This window comes from Amblyraja radiata, chromosome 10 (genome assembly GCF_010909765.2).
Source record: "Amblyraja radiata isolate CabotCenter1 chromosome 10, sAmbRad1.1.pri, whole genome shotgun sequence".
Classification (NCBI taxonomy): domain Eukaryota; kingdom Metazoa; phylum Chordata; class Chondrichthyes; order Rajiformes; family Rajidae; genus Amblyraja; species Amblyraja radiata.
Window position 1 is genome coordinate 29,361,748 of NC_045965.1, and position 13,860 is coordinate 29,375,607.

At 44.8% G+C, this 13,860-nt stretch overlaps 1 long non-coding RNA gene across 1 annotated transcript in view; it reads left to right on the forward strand.

The window, feature by feature from the left end:
• The first annotated feature begins 401 nt into the window (after positions 1 to 401).
• The window catches only part of LOC116978138, a 32,761-nt gene continuing 19,302 nt past the window's right edge, over positions 402 to 13,860 (forward strand). Inside the window, exon 1 of the long non-coding RNA XR_004413382.1 lies at positions 402 to 412. This is a non-coding gene — a long non-coding RNA (uncharacterized LOC116978138). The remainder of the gene's footprint in view (positions 413 to 13,860) is intronic.

Sequence of the window (13,860 nt, forward strand, 5' to 3'; positions counted from 1 at the left end):
TCCAGGTTGAGGGATCTTGCTGGTGGCCATCCCCTGAGGTACTGTCAGGACCACACTGACATCCCATATATGGGTGTACCTTGGTCTAGGGGGTTAGAGTTGTAAATGCCCTTCATTAGTTTGACCACCAGCTGGTGGGACCCCATGGCCTGTTGTCCTGGAGCTGGTTTTAAATAAACAGTCAGGGCAATTCTAGCTGTGTTGATGGCTCTGTAGCTGAGTCCTTCATCGTGGTGAAGGTTCGCCAGGAATTCCAGTACGTTGGTAACTGTAGAGGTTGAGTAGGTGGTCCCTGTATCCAAGCAGTACTTCTCCCATTTTTTAATGCTGGACAAGTGCTGTTTTTTAGTGGATGTTCGGAGGGATGCTGACATGGTGTCGACGGTTTGTTATGATAATCCTAGTCCCAGAAGTGGTTTGTGCAGAATCTGCAACCCAGGAGTTTGATTTTTTCATGGCACGGGTGGCTTGTGCCCGACACTGGGAGTTAATAACTCTGGATCACTGGGAAATACCATCGGAGTTTCAACAACCATGTCATGGAGTATTGGGAACCATGGCTGTGTAGGCCAGTCGGGTACTATCAAAATACCTGAAACAGAGTCCATTTGTACTGTGCGTAGTCCCTGACTGATGAGGCAGAAGGGAGAAAATGCATGGAAGAAGAATTTCCCCAAATCAGCGCGAACGCATCTACCGCTGCTGCCTCAGGGTCTGGTTCCCAAGCGACTACATAGGTACCTGGTGATTTAGCCTTGATGCAAATAAATCGATATCTGGCGTGCCATATTGCTTGATAACCTTTTTTTTTTTGGGGGGGTTTTTAACATCCATTCGATGTTGTCATTAAATTTACATGACCTGGTGTCTGCCACTGTATTTAGCTTACCTGGCAGGAAAGTTACTGATAGCCAAATATGTCTTTGGACACACCATTGCCAAATTGTGTTGACCAACTTGTCGCATGATACCGATTTTATGCCGCCCATATGGTTAATGTAGGCCACCACCGTAGTATTATCTATTTATAACCGTACATGCAAGTGATGCATATTTATGCATATGCTTTTAAACAATAAAAGTCACCCAAACATCTCTAGATAATTAATGCCCAGTGTAAGTGGTAACGATGATTCTGGGTTAGTCCATCTACTACTTGTGCTGGATATAGAGTTAGTTGCTCCCCAGTCTTGAGCACTGGCATCTGTTTGGATAACTGACGTAGGGTTAGTGATGATAATAGGCTGAAACTATGTCAAACGTTTTTTGCCCACCACTGTAGTTCTGATATTACTTCAGTGGGTAAATTCATGAAATGATCATAATGACCTGTATGTCGTTTTTGGTACAAAGGTCCAAATTATGTAGCCGGAAATGTTGCTACCATTTTCCCAACTACTCTGTTACTTGTCGAGTAGTTGGTAGTTTGTTGACCATTAAATTGTTGTACGATTGAGCCAATTCAACTATTTTGTCTCATGGTAATGTTACAGTCAAGTAGACTGAATTAATTGTGAAGCCCAAGTAGTCCATGATAGTGGATGGCTTCAACTTAGATTTATCTGGATGTAAGACAACCCCAGGGTTTCGAATAACTGTTTGGTAACTGAACAGCTAACATAGTCAATTTCATGGTCTTGCCTACCATTTAGGATATCATCAAGATATGCCATGACAAAATGTTTTTGTCTTCTGAATATTGCCAGAGCTGGTTTTAGTGTCTTGGTGACACTCTTGGCTGATGTGAACCCATTGGGTAACGCTTTAAACTGCTATAGCTGCCCCATCCAGGTAAATCTGCGATGATCCTTGTGAATGGTACTAAATAGTAAACATCTTTAAGATGAATGCTTGCCATGAAGTATCCTTTGGAATTTAGTTGTTTGGCAGTAACAACTGGTTCCATTTTGAAATGTATATACTTAACAAACATATTTAGTGAAGTTAAGTCAATGATGATGCGACATCCACCATCTTTTTTGGGTTTAGTGAATATATTTGATACGAATTGCAAGGGTTCAGGTTTTCCCATGATACCCTTTGTAATTATTCTCACCAGTTCAGCTTGTCCCTCTTGTTTCTTTAACGGAGAGGGGAAAAATACCCTCTGGGGTGAATGTTGACCTGGTGGCAATTTTTCTAGTATGAACTGTATTTGTATTCACTAATGCCATTGAGTATATACTGATCACTCGTGATAGACTCCCATGTGTTAGTATTACTCGATATACGGGTAGGAACCAGACCCACCTACCTCCATGGTTATGGGTATTCTTCTGTTTCCTGCCGGTCCAACGAGTGTTGCACGTCGTCTGACGTGGCGGTGACGTTGGGGGGTGGCACATTTTCCATGGGGTCCGCTCTGGGCCCTGGTCTAAAGAAGACTTTCGGTGATAGAATGTGGACCCCGAGCTTTCATCAGTCCGACATGGTAGACGTTGACTGATGGACGCGATGGGGTGCTGCTGCGTAGGAATTACTGTTTTTGGTTTGCTCGTCCCGGCCCTGCCCTCATGAGCCGAAAGTTTTGTAAAACCTCTTGCATGTCCTTCATATGCTTTGTGAGGATTTTGCCAAAGAGCAGTGGGTCTGGCTCAGTGGCTGGGGTATGCACAACCCCGCAATGTAGGATTTATGGCAGGTCTTATGACTTGTTTACGAAGGTTGTGGTCATCTCCGTATTTGTCCATGGAACGAGGAGAAAACGATGTGATGGCTGACGTCAGGCTTTTAACGGCCTCCTGTACGTGGGGTTTCCACGTAGCTGTCCACCACACCTAGCAGCTCTTCCTGTTCCTGCACCTCTTGCATACTCCCGAGATCTTCAGCCATTGCCCCTGTTCTTGACCAGTCCAGTCCTGGTCACCAAAGCAATCCTCTGGAAATGAGGAAGCAATGGACAGTGCACAAGGCACTGTGGAGGGAGTGCCTGACCCCCCCCTCTGCTAGAGCGCCCCTCCTAGGGTGCACCTCGCTGGAGCTCCTGCTCCAAGAGCCGTTCCATGCGGCTCAGGCGGCTGTCTCTCCCCCGCCTGGGTGGAGAGACGTCCCCGTCCGATAAGTCAGAGCCACCGGCCGGATGCCTCTACCATGGCTTTACTTCCAGCCCGCTGCTCAGGCGCTAGCGGGCTGGGCTCGGCGCGGTGTCGGGGTAGCGGACCGCCCGGTAAGCGGTCCTACCGCCTTGTTGCTGCCCCCGCCAGATGGAATGCTCCTCCGTGGAGTCGAGCGGGGGGCAGGTCTGTTCAGGCGGCTGTCTTTCCCCCCGTGCGGGTGGAAAGACATCCCATCCGATAAGTCGGAGCCACCGGCCGGACGCCTCTTCCGTGGCGTTACTTCCAGCCCGCTGCTTAGGCGCTAGCGGGGCTGGGCTCAGCACGGTGTTGGGATAGCGGAGCGCCGGGTAAGTGATCCTACCGCCTTGATGCTGCCCCCCCCCCCCCAGATGGAACGCTCCTCCGTGGAGTCGAGCGGGGGACAGGTCTGTTCTGTTGCTGCCCCCCCCCCCCAGATGGAACGCTCCTCCGTGGAGTCGAGCGGGGGACAGGTTTGTTCTAGAGCCTTTCTTCTCTGCCGGACAGCAGAAGGCTCCCTGTGAAAGAAAACCCGACGTCAGCTTACCTGACGGTCCGTTCTTTCACCTCCATAGCGGGAGCGCCTGACTCCCGCTGTGCCGCTGTTGCTCTGCTGGACGTAATGCCGCGCATGCGTGCTGAGCGGGTTCTTCACGGAATCACTCACGTGACTCAGAAGTAAAATGACATTTCTACCAAATATAACACTAATGAATGTATACATAGCCACTGGGAAGGTCTGAAGATTTTTTGCACAGTTCTTATTTTGTATATATTTTTTATTCTGAATAAAGTTTATTTTATTGAAAAAAAGTGTCCTCTGTCTGTTAGTTATATTCAGTCTTTAGTCTTTCAATTGCAACTCCAGTTTTTTTGTTTTGTAAGTTATGATACTTTCAGTCCCCAGATATTTCAATACTTTGCTTTGATGCTGTATAACCGTTGTGCCTGAATAAAAAGTTTTGAACGCAACTACTGGACACGGCAAATCATTGAGTATTCAGTGATCCTACACTGCAGTCAGGAAAAATACCAATAACAATCATAATAATCCCAACAGCAGCAGCAGCAGCAGAGAGATTGGGATACACAAGTTTCAAAAGAAAATTTCAGACATCCAAAGGGTTTTCAATGCTACACATTACATAACTGAAGATAGCTTCTTCTGGGATTTAGTGGCAGCTGAAATCCTCTTTTGCTGCAAGTTTGTCACTTACTTTTCAATCTCTGTCTAGTATTAAATTTGTGTTGATTCTCCTGATTGCCTTGGAAATGTCCTTTCCCCAGCATCGATAGTAAACCAGGATAAAACAGTTTTTTTCAAACCCTTCTCTGTTAAATTGGAATTCACAATTTTCTCTTTCAAGATTCCTGAATTCCTGGGTGAATACTAAATGCAACTGCAGATGCTAGAAATCGATATATATAAAGACAGAAAAAACTGGGAAAACTCGACAGGTCAGCTTCTGTGTAGAGGGAAAGAGCCGATGTTTCAGGCCAGTGATCCCTCAACACAATTGAGGAAGAGTATTTCCCAGTATTTTCTGTTTTTATTCCTCAGCTCGACTTCTCCTCATTTCAAGCATAGTTTCCTCCCACAGGTTCCACAGATCTTGGTTCGGAACTAAATGTAATAAAAATAAACTGCAGATGCTGGTTTATACCAAAGATTGACATAAAGTGCTGGTGTAACTCAGCAGGTTAGGCAGAGGCAGTGTCTTAGTTTAGTTTAGTTTAGAGATACAGTGCAGAAACAAGCCCTTCGGCCCATCCAGTCCGTGTCGACCACACTATCTTACACACTAAGGAAAATTGACTATTTTTACCAAAGCCAATTACCCTGCAAACCTATACATCTTTGGAGTGTGGGAGCACTCAGAGAAAACCCGTGTGGTCATGAGGAGAACGTACAAACTCCATTATGCTGACCATTTTCTTGCAAATTGTCTAGTTCCCTTGATCCCTAAGAACCATTACCTCCAGGTTCAAGAAAAGCTTCTTCTCATCAACAATCAGGGTCTTAAACCACACTGCACAACCTTAACCAAAAACCTCCCTCAGCACACGACTACTGTGGACTTTGTTGTACTAAGCAATTTGACAGATTGATTTTTGATTGATACTTTATTATCACACGTGGTATGTCAAAGAAAATATTTTTGTTTTGCATACCATACGCAATGTTTGTAAAGAATCGCTACCAATGGGGCAGCGACAGTTACGAAGTGTTCAATGTAGTCCCAATGGTCCCTCTTTATTCTTTCGCCGCCCCCTCCCCCCACGCCGGGTCCCTTTTTGGCCGAGTCTTTGTACGTTGGCTTGCATTGTCATGATCTGGTTACCCAGCATAACTGATACTTTATCATATTATTGTTTATTCATTCGTTGTGTTGTTGTGTTAATGTGCCTGTAAAGGTGCAACGAGTAAGAATTTCATTGTTCCATTCCCAGTCCATATGACAATTAAACAATCTTGACTCTACAAACAAATACTCTTGCCTCAAAATGCATCACAACACCTTGACCATTGATCTTCCTGGTAGCTTTAAATTCACTACAGACCTCCTTGTCCCTGGCAGTGATGTAAGTACCATTTAACATGCATTCTATCATATCTTCATCAACTTTGGCATTCAAGACAACACTGTGGACATTTGTTACCTAGCCAGTGGGACATGTGTGGGCCTTGCTTCTCAATATTTGTCCTGTTCTGCCTGATTTTACAAACTTGTGCATTATCTTTTAGTCTGGTGCAATTGTAACAGAGTCCTGATCTGAATGCCCTTCACCAAGCAGTGTGATTTTCCTGGCATCAATATCATAGCCTCCTACCCTTTGCAACCATGTGGCTGACAGGTTCACAACTGTACAGGTCCTAATGGCTTATAATTTCCCTCCAAAACTCATTTGGACTCTCATGCCGCAGAGTACCTGAGTCATACAGCACGGAAACTGACCTTTCGGCTAATGCCACCAAGGTGCCACATTTACACTAGCTCCACCTTCCCACGTTTGCCCCATATCCATCTAAACATTTTCTTTCCATGCACCTTGTATAAGTGCTGACCTATACAACCTATACAAAGTTCACAGACGTTATGTGTGAGGTAGGTTTTCAGTTAGGATTATAGACAGATGACATTTCAGGTCAGGACACTTCTTCAAATTGAAACTTGTAAGCTAATTGTGACCTTTCCAATGTTCAGGTAGCATTCCTATGTGATAACTACTATGAATGGTACATAAACCAATATAGCTATACCACAATAGAGCCTCTACTCTCCCACTAGTGGAAACATCCTCTCCACATTCACTCTGTCAAGGCCTTTCACTATTCGGTAAGTTTTAATGAGGCTTCCCCTCGTCCTAAAATTAACATCACCACAGATTCAGTTGATCGAAGAGCCTGATATATATCTATGGATAGGGTGTAGGAAGGGACTGCAGATGCTGTTTTAAACAGAAGATAGCCACAAAAAGCTGGAGTAATTCAGCAGGGCAGGCAGCATCTCAGGAGAGAAGGAATGGGTGATATTTCCTATTGAGACCCTTCTTCAGACTAGTTAGGGATAAGGAAAATGAGAGATACAGATGATGACATAGAAAGATAAAAATTAATAAATGAAAGATATTCAAAAAAGTAATGATGATAAAGGAAACAGGCAATTGTTAGCTGTTTAGAGTCAAAATCATAGAGTGATACAGTGTGGAAACAGGCCCTTCTTGTCCACACCGACCAACAATGTCCCAGCTACACTAGTCCCACTGCGCTTGGTCCATATCCCTCCAAACCTGTCCTATGCATGTCCCTGTCTAACCGTTTCCAAACCTGTCCTATCCATATACCCGCCACCCTTTGTGTGAAAAAAGTTACCCTTCGGATTCCTATCTTTTCCCCTTCACCTTGAACCTATGTCCTCTGGTCCACGATTCCTGGGCAAGAGACTCTGTGCATTTACCCAATCTATTCCTCTCATGATTTTGTACACCTCTATAAGAAATCCCCCTCATCCTCCTGCGCTCCATGAAATAGAGACTCAGCCTATCAATCTCTCCCTATAGCTCAGAACCTCTTCTCCCGGCAACATCCTCGTAAATCTTTTCTGAACCTTTTCAAGCTTGACTATAACTTTCCTATAACATGGTGCCCAGAACTGCAACATGACCTCCCAACGTCTATACTACTCTGACTGATGAAGGCCAAAGTGCCAAAAGCCTTTTTGATCACCTTATATACCTGTGACTCGACCTACAACACTACCCAAAGGCCTACCATTTACTGTGTAGGTCCGGCCCTTGTTCAACATCAAAATGCAACACCTCACACTTCTCTGCATTAAATTCCATCAACCATTCCGCCCACCTGGCCGACCGATCCAGATAATGCTGCAATCTTTCACACCCATCTTCACTACCTGCAAAACCGCTCACTTTTGTATCATCAGAAAACTTGTTAATCTTGCCCTATATGTTCTCATCCAGATCATTGTAGATGACATACAGTAACGGGCCCAGCACCGAACCCTGAGGCACACCACTAGTCACAGACCTCCAGTCTGAGAAGCAACCTTCCACCATCACCCTCTGCTTCCTTCCATGGAGCCAATTTGCTATCCATTCAGCTATCTCTCCTTGGATCCCAGGCGATCTAACCTTCCAGAGCAGCCTACCATGCAGAACCTTGTCAAACACCTTACTGAAGTCCATTAACACAACTTCTACAGCTCTACTATTGGGTTTGTTGGGTGAAAACGAGAAGCTGGTGAGACTTGGGTTGGGGAGGGATAGAGAGAGAGGGAATGCCTGGGTTACTTGAAGTTAGAGAAATCAATGTTCATACCACTGGGCTGTAGCTGCCCAGGCGAAATATGAGATGCTGTTCCTACAATTTGCATTTAGCCTCACTCTGACAATGGAGGAGACATAGAAACATAGAAACATAGAAAATAGGTGCAGGAGGAGGCCATTCGGCTCTTTGAGCCAGCACCGCCATTCATTGTGATCATGGCTGATCGTCCCCTATCAATAACCCGTGCCTGCATTCTCCCCATATCATAGAATCATAGAAAGTAGGTGCGAGAGTAGACCACCAGGTCCGTCGAGCCCGCACCGCCATTCACTCATGGCTGAACACTAAACAGACACACTTACCCACAAACAGTAGACACAAGACACAGAACACAAGACACTACCCTCCCCTTTATACCGCTATCACCCCTCTCCACCCCAAGAACCGCGTGATCTCCTGGGGGAGGCAAAAAACCGGATAAAAACCCAGGTCCAATTCGGGAAAAAAATCCGGGAAATTCCTCTCCGACCCCAATCCAGGCGATCGACACTTGTCCAGGAGATCACTCAGGTCTACTATACTAACCATACCTAGGTCCATATCCCTGCCCTCTCCCCGTAGCCCCTTATCCCCTTGGCAGCTAAAAAACCATCTATTTTTGACTTAAATATATTTAACGTTTCTGCTTCCACTGCTCCCTGGGGCAGTGAATTCCACAAACTAACCACCCTCTGGGTGAAGAAGTTCTTCCTCATCTCAGTTTTAAAAGAGCCCCCCCTCACTCTGCAACTATGTCCCCTAGTTCTAGCCTCCCCGATCATTGGGAACATCCTCGGTGCATCCACCCGATCAAGGCCCCTCACGATCTTATACGTTTCAATGAGATCGCCTCTCATTCTTCTAAACTCCAAAGAGTAGAGTCCCAGCTTACTTAACCTTTCCTCATATGTCAATCCCCTCATTGCAGGAATTAATCTTGTAAACCTTCGCTGCACTGCCTCCAGGGCTAGTACATCCTTTCTTAAGTATGGACCCCAGAACTGTACACAGTATTCCAAATGTGGTCTCACCAATACCGTGCACAGCTGCAGCAAGACCTCCGTGTTTCTATACTCAATCCCCCTAGCAATAAAGGCCAAAACTCCATTGGCCTTCCTGATTGCTTGCTGCACCTGCATACTGACTTTTAGTGATTCATGTACTAATACCCCTAGATCCCTTTGCGTTGCATTACAACGCAGCTCCTCCTCATTTAGAAAATAACTTGCCCTATCATTTTTTTCCCCAAAGTGAATGACTTCACATTTATTAGTATTAAATTTCATCTGCCAAGTTGTTGCCCACTCACCTAGCTTATCTATATCCTTTTGCAGACTCTTCCTATCCTCCTCATCCCCTACTTTCCCTCCCATTTTCGTATCGTCCGCAAATTTTGATATATTACACTTGGTTCCCTCCTCCAAATCATTTATATAAATTGTGAACAACTGTGGTCCCAGCACCGACCCTTGCGGAACCCCGCTAGTTACCGGTTGCCATCCCGAGTATGAACCATTTATCCCCACTCTCTGCTTCCTATTCGTTAGCCAATCCTCTACCCATGCTAATATATCACCCCCAATCCCACAATTTTTATTTTTAGCAATAGTCTCTTATGTGGCACCTTGTCAAAAGCCTTTTGGAAGTCCAAGTATACCACATCCACCGGTTCCCCTTTATCCACTCGGCTTGTTACTTCCTCAAAGAATTCGAGCAGATTCGTTAAACACGACTTCCCCTTCACAAAACCATGCTGGTTCTGTCTGATGAAGTCATGTCTATCCAAGTGGCCCGTTAGTGATTCTTTAATAATTGTCTCCAACATTTTACCCACCACCGATGTTAGACTAACCGGTCTATAGTTACCCGCCTTCTGTTTACTTCCTTTTTTAAATATAGGTGTTACATTGGCCATTTTCCAATCCACTGGGACCGTTCCTGCCTCCAGGGAGTTTTGGAAAATTATCACCAATGCATCCACAATCCCCACTGCTATCTCCCTCAAGACCCTTGGATGTAATCCATCAGGTCCAGGGGATTTATCCTCCTTCAGTCCCATTAATTTCCCTAATACCACCTCCTTGGTGATCTTAATAGTATTTAGCTCCTCCATTCCTACCGCCTCCTGTTTATCCAGCGTTGGAATATTTTTTGTGTCTTCTATGGTGAAGACTGATACAAAATACTCGTTTAATGCCTTTGCCATTTCCATGTTCCCCACCAACAACTCTCCAGTCTCACCCTCCAATGGACCAACGTTCACCTTAACCACCCTTTTTCTTCTTATATAGCTATAAAAACTCTTACTATTAGTTTTTATGTTGTTCGCTAAATTCCTTTCATAGCCTATTTTCCCCGTCTTAATTAATCTCTTAGTTACTTTTTGCTGACCTTTAAATGCTTCCCAATCCTCTACCCTCCCACTACCTCTGGCTACCTTGTATGCCCTTGCCTTCAGCCGAATACTATCCTTTATAGCTTTACTGAGCCATGGCTGACTGTTCTTACCCTTACCCCTTTTTTTCTTCATAGGAATAAATTTATCTTGAAGGTTATACAGTAGACCTTTAAACGTACACCACTGCTCATGTACCGTCTTATTCTTGAGTCTGCTATCCCAGTCAACTTTGATCAGCTCAGTCCTCATACCTTCATAATCCCCCTTATTTAGACTAAGCACCCTAGCCTGAGTTTCAACCTGCTCCCCTTCTATCTGAATATGGAATTCGACCATATTGTGGTCACTTGTTCCCAACGAGTCCCTAACTATGACATTTTTAATTAATCCTGCTTCATTACACAGGACCAGATCTAAGATTGCCTCCCCCCTTGTCGGTTCCGTGACATACTGTTCTAGGAACCCGTCTCTAATACATTCTATAAACTCTTCCTCTAGTCTACCCTGCCCAGTTTGGTTTGCCCAATTAATATGAAAATTGAAGTCCCCCATGATTACAGCAGTTCCCTTTTTACATGCGTCAACTATTTGCAGATTTATGTTCTGACTAACAGCGTCACAGCTATTTGGAGGTCTATAAATTACACCCACTAGTGTTTTTTTCCCTTTGTTATTCTCTATCTGTACCCAAGCTGTTTCATATCCTTTGACTCCACTAGCCCCTAGAGCTCTATCTAACTCTCTCGTAAATCCATCCAGTGACTTGGCCTCCACTGCCCTCTGTGGCTGTGAATTCCATAAATTCACAACTCTCTGGGTGAAAAAGTTTTTTCTCACCTCAGTCTTAAATGACCTCCCCTTTATTCTAAGACCTAGGACAGAAAAGTCTGTGTAGGAATGGGAAGGAAAATTAGTGTTTAGCAACCAGGAAATCAGGTAGGTTCAGGTAGACTGCGCGGACTAAAGAAAGGTTATGACCCAAAATGTCACCAGTCCATGTTCTCCAGAGATGCCCCTGGCGTTGTGTGGCATTAGCTCCAGCAGCTGCGCTGGAGAACTACTACTGTAGTCTGACATCTATGTTTAAATGTTGCCGTGGGCCTGACCTACAATCACTGCACCATTATGGTTCAATTATTCACTCAACATCCAATTCTCAATCTCTCCTTCTGTTGCCTGGAATTTGCGAATGCAGAAATTAGTGTGTTGCTGCCTTAAGTAACAGCCACCTTTCTCTGCCTGCATCAAGAAAAATCAATAAAAGCTCGAGGCTTACATGGCTGCAGATCACCGATCGAATAAATTGGTAAAGCCTGCGTTCAGCTTCTGTGCTGCACAGTTTCAAGATTTCCTATAACATTGACAGAGTTTGAAGCCAGGATATAATTAATGATAGCGTGAATATAGAGATAAATGAGTGAGAAGGCAGAAAATGGTTGTGAAATAGTCTGTGAAGCCTTGGAGAGAACCTCTGTTTACTGATGGGTAATCACAGCAAAGCACAGGAATCAAAAGTAACTGCACAGTTTTAATGAGCAGAGTTGGTACATAGAGAGGATTATGAAACAGGATCTAAATCCTGCAGAAATCCAAAACTGAAATTTATAATGTGACATTAAATCAAAACCAGGTATAGTAAGTAGATACACAGTTAGTGATGCTACAGGGTTTTCTATTCCCAGTAGGTTTCCACCAAGGAAGGAACAGGGCTCATTACTTCTGCTATCACTGAGCACCAGACAGGAGGAGTTGTCAGATCTTTGATATTAAATCTGCCAGTGAGAGGGAGCGCTCAAAACATCATCCAGTCTTTTTGTTAATCTATGGAAACCATTGTGCATATTTTTTAAAAGACTGTGCCAAACTGGACAGGAGATGTGGTTGCATTGTGGTGGTCCGAGCCACTTTGGTCTCGAACCGTCGTTCGTCGAGCTCCAGCACTCGCGTGGACCTGACGTGATCTGGACCGACCAATCAACACTGACCTGGGAGGACAGGGGGTGGGGTGCAGCGGATGACGGAGCGAGACTTCACTTCACAGTCAACACATTAACACGCCTTGCCCTTTAGTACTAATTGTTGAGCTGTATCGTTTAGATAATAAACGATTTAAATATTATACAACACGTGAATGTTTATACAACACGTGAATCTCTTCAACATGCTGTTTATTAAGCAAGGAAAAAAAAGTCAGAGGAGCGATTAGGAGTAGCACAGTAGCACAATGGTAGAGTTGGTGTCTTTCAGTGCCAAAGACCTGGGTTCGATCCTGACTATGGGTGCTGTCTGTGTGCAGTTTTTACATTCACCTTGTGACCTCGTGTTTCTCCAGGTGCTCCGGTTTCCACAAACACTCAAACTCCAAAGATGTACAGGTTTGAAGGTTAATTGGCATTGGTAAGTTGTAAAATAATTGTCCGTAGTGTGTGTAGTTTATCGCTGCTCGGTGTGGACTCGGTGGGCCAAAATGCCCAGTTACATGCTGTATCTCTTAAGCCTAAAGTCTAATATTTAAAGATATAGAGGGTGTGCCCACGAATAACTACCTACAATGTAGTAAATGCAAGGAACTGCTGGTCAACAAGAAAAGGTACAACATGCTGGAGTAACTTAGGCGATTTTTCAGCGGACTGCTGGCGAGTGTCAAGTTTGCGGCACTCGCCTGAAAAACCGGAAACTGGAACGCAACTGTCAGAGTGGAGAACACACAAACACATCGTAAAGACGAGGGCCAGGGAAAGCAGAGGGAGCGTTGTCTGAAATTCACACAGTGCAAAGCCAAGGTGATACAGACACACACCGCGATGAACAAGCACAGTGTACGGTAAGTCCTTTAAAAGATGGAAGAAGGGGGGAGAAGGGGGGAGAAGGGGGGAGAAGGGGGAGAAGGGGGGAGAAGAAGTGGAGACACTTTTAAGAAGCCAGACAACTTTTAATAAGCCAGATACACAGCAGTGAAGTTTGGCGGGCATTTAACGTCACCGATCGGTTTTCCTTGGTTCTGAAAACTTGTGCTTACGTTTTTTTCCCCAATGAGCCAATGAAAATGCCCGGTCAGCAAAGGCGATTAACTAAAACTGCCTACGACTAGCTCGACTACCTATAACTACATGGCAACCCCACTACAACTGCACCTACAACTACAAAGGTATCGACTTTCTCCATGCCGACCAATTTTTGGTTGTAGAAAAAATGTCAATATGTTGACAATTTTGTGGCGACCATACTGAGGCCGCGACTAGTTCCCAGAATGCGGGGACTCCTCGTGACCATGAAGGAGAATCACCAGAGACCACCAGCGAACATGTGGCGAACATGTGGCGAGCATGTGGCGAGCGCAGAGTCTCCTGCACTCACCTAAAAAGTTGCCTAAGAGGGATAGGCCCTTCAGGACACCAGTAAAAGTACAGCTGAGACTCAGAGAGAGTGGGCAGGACCAAATAAATTGGAAGGTAGGGCTGAAGAAGGGTCTTGACCCAAAATGTTACTTTTAGTCTCAGTCTTAGTTTTAGTGATTCAATGTGGAAATAGGCCCTATGGCCAACCCAATCTGTGCCAAC